Source organism: Misgurnus anguillicaudatus, chromosome 2, assembly GCF_027580225.2.
Source record: "Misgurnus anguillicaudatus chromosome 2, ASM2758022v2, whole genome shotgun sequence".
Taxonomy (NCBI): Eukaryota; Metazoa; Chordata; class Actinopteri; order Cypriniformes; family Cobitidae; genus Misgurnus; species Misgurnus anguillicaudatus.
The window spans coordinates 13,754,979-13,764,512 of NC_073338.2; the positions used below are offsets into that span (position 1 = coordinate 13,754,979).

At 35.9% G+C, this 9,534-nt stretch overlaps 1 long non-coding RNA gene across 15 annotated transcripts; it reads right to left on the reverse strand.

Moving 5' to 3' along the window:
• Positions 1-3,204: 3,204 nt before the first annotated feature.
• On the reverse strand, positions 3,205-9,534 carry LOC129444169 (uncharacterized). Of its 15 annotated transcripts, XR_012372104.1 has the most exons (9): positions 9,042-9,534; positions 8,674-8,725; positions 8,408-8,450; positions 8,077-8,177; positions 7,964-7,983; positions 7,064-7,806; positions 5,316-5,373; positions 4,959-5,070; positions 3,205-4,049 (listed from the first exon to the last, which is right to left on the reverse strand). It is a non-coding gene; the product is annotated as an uncharacterized lncRNA (long non-coding RNA). The 15 variants fall into 15 exon arrangements; XR_012372094.1 differs by lacking the exon at positions 8,674-8,725 and having other exon boundaries at positions 7,064-7,778; XR_012372091.1 differs by lacking the exon at positions 8,674-8,725.

Here is a 9,534-nt window from a genome sequence, read left to right on the forward strand (position 1 = left end):
ACAAAATACTTTCACAAATTCACAGATATCACAAATACAAAATACTGTGTGAAAAAATGTATTTTAATACAAATACGTGGGGAAAATGTGGGCACAATGGACAAAGTGTGGGCATACTAGGCTATCCCAAGCCATCTAATAAAGAGTGGGTACTCCGTGCGTGCCGTGTACACAGCACTACACGATCATTGATGTCCGCTGTTAGTAGATATATAATTGCCCCCTCAGATCTGGTTCGTACCCCCTCTGTTTCATTTCCGTATTCATGGCCAAAACGTTCAACCCCTTGATTTAAACATAAATTCAACCTTATCCACATGGGACCCAAAATGTTCCGCGACACCACTGCCAGATCCAAACGTCCCCCGCGCCGAGCCAGACGGACGAGCCCAGCGCCGCCACACAGCAACATTACAGTATGCAGAGTCTTCAACCTCATAATGTTTATTTTAGATTTCAGACATCCAAATACACACAAGCACTGGCAAAACAACAGCCCGCACCTAGCCTGAAAAATACACACTGATGTCTGTGGAAGCAGCAACACAAATCCACTCAAACAAGACAGCAACCTGCAAATAAAAAACAAATACCATTTTCAAATAATAATAACTTGCCGACGTATGTTATTCATATCAGACTAACACAGTGGAAGCACAAAGTCCACCTTACTGTTACAAAGGTTATAATGATACATGTTTGAAAGACGGGGATGCGCACCTCCCCTGCGAAAAACAATTGCTCTCAAATGTACCTCCATAACGTGTACCTATTACATAAATACAATAAACCCCAATACACCCAAGTGTGAATCAAATGCAATCCCTTCGGCGCACTGAATGCACACCAAGTGCAAACAATTTCAAATATATCATATATTAAGTTGAAATAAAATGTAATGAGTTGCCTATAGGCCCGTCTGCAGGATGAAATGACTGAGGGGGCATTTGAAATTGTTGGGGGCTTAACTTATACCATTAATGAATAATACACATTGAGATCTCGCTTTGGAACGACAGATTTTTTAAATGCAGCGCTCCATAAAACACTCCATATGCAACTGCACAGGTAACCAGAAACTCACTAGCAAAATTTAAACAGCGTAATAATCCATATAGACGAGAGTATTCAACGGCAATGGCATTATCCTCACAACATTATTATTGATCAAAACTTTGACAAAAATTATTTTCAAAGGAACTGTATTCTTACAGTTATTCAAAGATGCACACATTATTCCGCATATGATTTTAATAATAGACGAGAGTATTCATATAACGGCAATGAACGTCTCATATGGCAATAAATATCTACATATTACTTTACACAACAGCATGATACAATTTATAAACGAATAAGGAAGCAGGATTGACATGTAAATTGTATTATTATTACCGGAAAAACAGCAATATTACTGAAATAAACTCTGAGGTAAATACGCAAAACACGTTAACCGCATTAACAAGTCTAAGCAATAAAAGTGGAAAAGACATTATTATCTCTTAAAACTTTATATGACAAAAATATATTTAAAGGAAATGTATTCTTACAATTATTTAAAGATGCACAAATAATTCCATATATTATTTCCTGTTTAAGAGCACGCTCGTCGGCCTAGCTCTGTTAGCTGACAGCTCTGACAGCCCTTGTGAAAAATTTGCGTGCTTAAGTGTATTGAAAGCGTACTTTTTGTGTGCTTAAAATAATAAGAGTATAATTTTTAAGAAGTGCTCTTGCTGATAATATAATATAATTAAAATTAAAGACCACTTAATGTACTTAAATGGAACACACTTTAATGACACTATTTATTAACACAAGTGCACTTTTTACAACTGCAATAATATGTATTTAAGTTTAAGTTAAAGAAAGTACACTTTCATGACAATATTTCTAAACACATTTAATAAATGATCATTTTTTTGTATTTGTTTGGACATATACAACTCATTATTCATTTATTAAATGTACTTTTGCAAAACAAAAAAATCGATTCATAATTATTTGACTACCAAACTGTTTTATTGTCAGTGTAAGCATTGTGGTTTTTGTTTGTTTGTAATGCATTAAACTGAAATGAATACATATTTAATTAACTAGATTTGTTTTTCAGTATTTTGAGAAGTACATAAAAGTAGTTAAAGTACATACTGTAGAAAGATGCATTGAAATCGCTTTACTGCACTGAAATCACAGTTCAATTGATTGAATTTAATTTTATATTTTTGAATTTATTTGGCAAATTTGTATTTGAAACATTACATTTAATTAATAACATTTAATTAATAATTAAATTAATTATTTATTATAATTAAATTACTATTATTTAATTATATATAATTATAATTAAATGTACTGTTAATATACTTTAACTTATTTTTAATTTCACATTAATTGCTTGACAGCAGATTGAACAGTGCACTTTAACTATATTTTAAAAACACTAGAAGCAATTATGAAAGTAAATATAAAGTTGTATTACAGACCCACATAAGTTGATGCAAAAAAGCACTCTTAATGGCAAATTATTGGTTTTAATTTCAACTTAATATGTGATACATTTGAAATTAATTACACTTAATGTTTATTCATTTCGCTGAAAACATTGGATTTAATCCACACTTAAGTTTATTGTTAACCGACATTAAAGTGTATTTTAAGTCACATTAATTTCATGTCATTATATTGTGTAGTGCACTTTAAGTAGCCTATATTGTAAAAACACTAGAAGCAATTATGAAAGTAGATATAAAGTTGTAATAAAGTTAACTCTTAATGGCAACTTTTTAATTTTATTTCAACTTAATATATGATATATCTGAAATTAATTACATTTAATGTGCATTAAGTGTTCCGAAAAGATTGCATTTAATTCACACTCAACTGTACCAAAGTACATTTATGCAACAAGTACACCCCACAAAAGTACATTTAAGCACGCCCACTCCTCGCAAGGGAGGAGCGCATCCCCGTCTCCCCATTACAACCTTTATAACAACAAAGCAAACCCCACACTTCCACTGTGCTTGTCCGAAACGTCGGCAAATTATTATTATTTGAAAATAATATTTATTTATTATTTGCAAATTACTATCTTATTTGAATAGATTTGTATTGCTGCTTCCACAGACATCAGTGTGTATTTTACAAACTTAATGTGGGCTATTGTTTTACCAGTGCTTATGTGTATTTAAATGTCCGAAATCCAAAACAAACACTATGAGGCCGAAAACACCGCATGTTGCTACACGACAGCGCCGAGCTCGTCCGTCTGGCTCAGCGCGAAAGACGCCTGAATCCGACAGCAATGTCACCGAACACTCCAAATCCCATATGGGGACAAGGCCAAATTATTATTACAATCAAAAAGTTGAACATTTCAACCGTGAATACAAAAATGCACAAACCAGATCCGAGGGGTCAATTCAATGCCGGGCCATATGGCATCACTGATGTCCGCTGTTAGTATAACTTTTTATTAAATAATTATATTATATTTTTTCGTATTTATGTCCAAGTTCAAAATAAAACTCTATAAACCGTGAATGTATATAAACCATTTCACAATGGAGAGGTTTATAGAGTTTTATTTTGAACTTGGACTTAAATACAAAGAAATACAATACAACCATTCAATAACAGTTATATATCTACTTACAACAGACATCAATGACGCCACATGGTGTAGCGCTGGGCACACGGCACGCACGGAGCACCCACTTCTCCACTAGATGGCATGGGGTAGCCTATTTCTAAATTTGAAATATTTAATATTAATTTAATAATGATCTTTATGATGAGAAGTCAAGCAGCATAAGTTAAGTGACAATACTAGACCATTTTGGAGTGAATATTAAAATATTAAATATTAATATTAAATTACTTTTTTTTAACCACATAAAACCACTTATTACTAAACATAAAAAGCAGGTCCAAGAACAATATGTCTCCTCATGGGCACCAGTTGACATTTTCTCATCCGATTCCTCCATCATCCTGCTCTCGGTCACTCCAGGTGTGTTGTCCTGGTTGCTTTATGGTTACAGCATCTAAGTGAGAACATAAAAAAATTAAATGTTAACATTAAAAACAGGGGTTGTCTTAAAAGGTAAAGCATGATCAATCCAATTAGGTACACTAATATTTAAAGGAATGTATATTTTATTTTACCTTTGTTATTTAGTCCCAATAATGTATTGCTATACTCCATTTAAAACCTTAAAGCGATACTTCAGACAGATTTTAAAATTATCCCATGATGTACTCACACTCAGTAACTCCAGATACACATGTTCAGACGAACACATTTGGAGTTATTCTAGTAAATGTCCGAGCTTTTCCGAGCTTAATATGGGAAAAAACATGGATCAGGGTACATTTTCTGACTTTCCAAAGAAGTGCAACCTTTAAAGAAGTAATCCACAGCGCTCCAAGGGTCTTCTGTGGGTATTCGATGCTATATAGTAAGAAAAGATAATGTTTTAAACTTTATAAACTATAATAACTAGTTTCCGGTAACGATGTCTTGGACTCACACGATTCAATGCGCAATGAGTGGCAATATTTGAGTATGGATTACCTCTGTGAAGGATGAATGCACTTTATTGAGGTTTAAAGTCAGAAGTTGTCCCCTAACTGTTGTTTTTTACCATTATAAAGCTTGGAAGCGCAAGTAAAAAAGGGGCCGTTTACACTTGGTATTAAGATGTGCTGTTGTCGATCGGATCACAAGTGGACGATGCTAAAGACAGGTGTAAATGATGTTCAAAACATCTTGAGCTCGTCCACTTTTGACCACATTCAGAGGTAGTTGAAAACACTTTTGATCTGATTGCTTTTGTAGTGTAAGCTAGCATGTGGTAGAATGTGTTCCAACAGCCACAAGAGAATATCAAAGAAATATCAAAGAAAGCTTTTACATATAAATGTACAAAACACTGTGCAGCATGTTTACTTACAAGCAGCGGACTCTGACATAATATTAGTTGCGTCCATTTAAACCCGTCATTACTCCTGCTCATGTTTAAATGACAGCAGAAAGAATCGCCCACAGTCTCCACAGACCATCACCTAAAAGTATTCAGAACAGAAGAGGTTGAAAAGGGGACAAAACTGACGGATTTAAATACCAGGTGTAAACAGAATGTGTCCTTCTCATCCACTTGATCCGATCGACAAAAAACCAAACACACATCTTAATACCAAGTTTAAACAGGCCCAAAAACACAATCACTTCACCAAAGTGTGTCATTCTGCTTATAAAAGAAATGTGCATGCAGTGAGCAAAGACGTTTCTCATGATGATGACGACTCACCTTTATGGATTCAGTCTTGCATAAGCAATATGACACGGAACAGGAATTTGCAGAAATTCTGATGGGAAAGGAAAGAAACTGAAGTTAGTTTCAAGTTAGACAACTGTTCCCATATTTATCAAGCTTCTGAAAGTGCCATTTTTGTCTTAAGTACTAAGAATTCATGAAATATACTCCTACTTTCAATCTTAAGTATAAAAGCAAGTTGTCAAATTTCTTAAAGCTAAGGGGCTTTTTGCACCTGGTCACTTCATGCGTTTTCTCTGATCGGATAGCTATCTGATCGTAAAAAGACCAGGTGTAAATGCCCTCTGAAACGATTTCGAGACGGATTTAAATCCGATCGCTCAAACCACTTCAGGAGGTGGTCTGGGACGCATTTCAGAAAAGTGTAAATGCATCTGGTTGATGAAACCACATATGTCGCGCTTTACTCCTCCCAAACGTAAACACGTCACTCGCAAGTAAGCTGGAAGAGCGCCAAACAAACAAAGATGACACGCCTATTGCTTTATGGAGTGATGACAGCGGGTAAAAAAGCTTCCTAGAATCAATAAAAGAGTCTAATGACAAACTCAAATGATATTAAACAAAGAAATAAAACGTTAAGAGAGAGTTTTGTGAAAGCTTTCTCCGTCATGGACCTGCATTAAATCACCGCGCGCTCTCCCTGCTGCGCTGTACTGCGAGCTTCAGCTCATGCCGAGCAAGGAGAGACGCGCGTCCCCTGCCCAACATACAGTACAACATACAGTGCTGCGATTTGTTGCATAAATGTCATCTTACGTTTTTTAAGGCGGAGTAATAAATAGTGTATTTGCATTTTGGGCGGAGGTAAAATATCGGATTCATATCCGTTTTGCCAAGACGCATTTATGTGGCCAAATGTAAATGGAACAGTTTTAACAAATCAGATAGCTATCCGATCAGAGAAAACACATGAAGTGACCAGGTGTAAAAAGGCCCTAAGAATCACTCTTAGGGCTCAATCACACCAAATGCATTTATGGCAGTTGCAGGCGCCTTTTCATTAATTATATTCTATGGGCAGGGAGTATTTGCGCACTGTTTATGCGCGCTGAACGCCTTGCGTTTTTTGCCACCAGCCGCAGCACACGCTTTTGAAGGAGCGCTGAGAGCGGAAAAGCAGCCGAGGTCATTCGCATCTTTCCATTGTCCAATCGGATGGGGGGAGAGGCGGGCCTTACGGTTTGGTGAGGGAAGTTTACAGTTGCTTTGAAGAACCGGACACCACTCACTCACTCTCCTGCGTGTTTTTGCACCTCTCACCCTCAAACAAGGTCAGAGCAAGCGTCCTCTTTTTAAAGTTTCTGCTAATATGACAGTTAATAGCAAAATAATATCACGCTTCAATATTTGATTGACAAGACAGCTGACTCGTTGGTTGCTAGCAATATGAAAAGCCGCGTCATACTGCTCTTTTTTAACAAAACGCAGTGCGTCGCGCTTGCATTTCCAAGCATTTAAAGCGCGTTTGGTGTGATTATTTGAGAAAAATAAAACTGAATTCCGGACAAAATTTTAATGGATTTCATAGGGTCCTACTAGATGCCGCTCCTCCACCGCTTTAAAGAATGATTCTACAGCCCTAGAAATATGACATCAAACACGGAACAGGAAAGGAGATTCCTGTGGCAGACACACTCTCCAAAAAGTCCATAGCAACAAAACATGACAATCTCATCAAAGATATGGACATGTAGATTCACTTAATTATAAAAACTTACCAGTCAGTGACACAAAGCTCCAACAGATCCGTACCGAGGCAGTTTTCAGCAGCTCAGATAGATGATCTTGGATGGATGGCCTGCAAAGAGGAGACCATTTCCCACATACATTATTGACTTTTAAGACAAACTTTCATTGACCAGTGAAGATTAGAAAATAGTCATATCTGACCTGAGATATGCGCACACGCTGAGAAGTCTAAGCTAAGAGCACGAAATGTTATTCTGGCTAGGAATGTGTAAGCAGACAGAACACATGATCGAAAGATGGAGTACTTGCCTGGTTCAACATAATTCAAATACCAAGGAACCCATGATTCCTCATGAAATACCAATCAGACCATGGCAGGTATTAGCTTCAGACCTCTTCACCTCGGACAATGAATAAATGGTTAATGTAGATTACTATTACCATTTCTTCCAATTAGACAAACTCAACACTACTATGTCTGCCACTGTCATCAGCAAGCTTAGTCACTTTCGCGAGACATGGCATACCAGTGAAATTAAAAGTTCCACAAAATCAACACAAAGAGTTTAAAGACTTTGCAAAAACATTAAGTTTCACACACATTGGCCCACATGACTGATCCCTATCTCATTTTGGTAGAGTATAGGAACACAGCTGTTGACAACCTCTTCATGTCTCCAGACCAGCTCCTCATGAGTCGCAGACCGTGATCCATACTGCCAACCACAAACCAGCAGCTCCTACCTGAGATTGTCAATTTCACAGAGACATGCTACAATGGAGTAAACAGCAGCATCATAAAAAGTATTATTATCGTAGTTATACAGCAAGTTTGGTGGTACAAAATAAAACGTAGCGCTTTTCTATTTCTTTCAAACGAATGTCGATGTAATATTCACGTCAGTATTAAAAGCTCAATTTGTACTTACTGTAAGTCTCCTTATTTGCACTACAAAAAATGAAGAACAAGACAGAAGCAATAATAAGAGAAGTGCTTAGGGTACCATAATTCATATCTACTACACTGTACTATTTTTCTTACCCCATAACAAGTATGTTTACTGCTGTAACTATATGTTTTACTGGCTCCTGAAGGATTATGTTATAGTTGTCTTTGCTTTATATATCTCTATGCTTTTATTGCTATAAAAAATAAAGCAGACATATAGCCAGTGTCACTGTTTGATTTGTATGAATGAGCTGTGTTTTGACCTCAAGCAAACTGTACATAAAGTCAAAATGAGATATGACTATTTCATTAGTTATAACCATTTTATTTATCATTGCATTGAAGAGACCAACATGCTATTTCACTTTTGAGCACTTACTTCTGATTCTGGTGGCTGTGAAAATATGAACAAAGTAATACTTACTCTTTAGCCAATAGAAAACATCAAGACACACCAAGAAAAGGATCTGAAAGAAGTAACAGTTAACAATAAATATACAACCGTTATTTATTCAGAATGGCCTTTTAACATTTTAAAGTAGACTAGTTAATGTAATTTTGATAGGGAGCTGAACAAAGCACACATACATTGCAATACATGGAGTAAACTTGCAATATAATTTTTTTAATACATTTAAGAAAAAAGCACAACACGCTTTAATATAAGATATAAAACAAATATCCACTAACGTTAACTGCTAGCTCACAGCTGTGCCACGAGCTCAATCAGGCTAGCCGTAAGCTGAAAAAAGCCCACACTACAATACTTGGAGTAAACTTGCATTATAATTAACTAAACAATTTAAAATACATTTAAAAACAAGCATAACACGATTATATAGAAGATATAAAGACAAATAAAAGATTTCCATTAACTGACCTGCTCGTCACCTGCGCGACGAGCTCAGTCAAGCTGACAGCGCTTGAGCTAACATTACTAACAAACGATAAACATTCAAATTGATCGTTTATTAGTCGTATCGACATATACTGACAACTGAATTAACATCCCTGTGAACTAATTTCAATAAAGTAACCACGAATTTAAGGAAACTTACCCCAGAATCGACCACAAAACAGAAACACTTGTCTGAGGAGAAACTGTAAATCCAGAACGCGCGTCTCCCCGTTGAATAATCACGTGATCACAAAGCATGAGACGGACGCGCGCCTCTGCCAATAATATCATATTAAAAGAAAATAAAGATATTTGTTAAAAGATGAAAATGAAGTGCTTCTATCAGTGCTGTACCGAAATGACCTGTTTAGAGCACATTTAACATATTTATTTAATTAAAATAAACAGAAATATTAATAGACTTTAAACAAAGCATATGTTTCATTATCGTTCAATGTGCTCAGTAAATACATTCATGCATATTTTGTCAGGATTATTATTGAATGGAGACACGTTGAAAAGTGGTCCGAAAAAGACGTCTAATTTTAGGCTAAATTTGGACTGAATTAGACGGACCAAACAAAGACCAGTTTTCAACGTCTTTTTTTGGACTAAATGAAGGTCATGACGGGCCGACGTGATTTAGCCCAAAA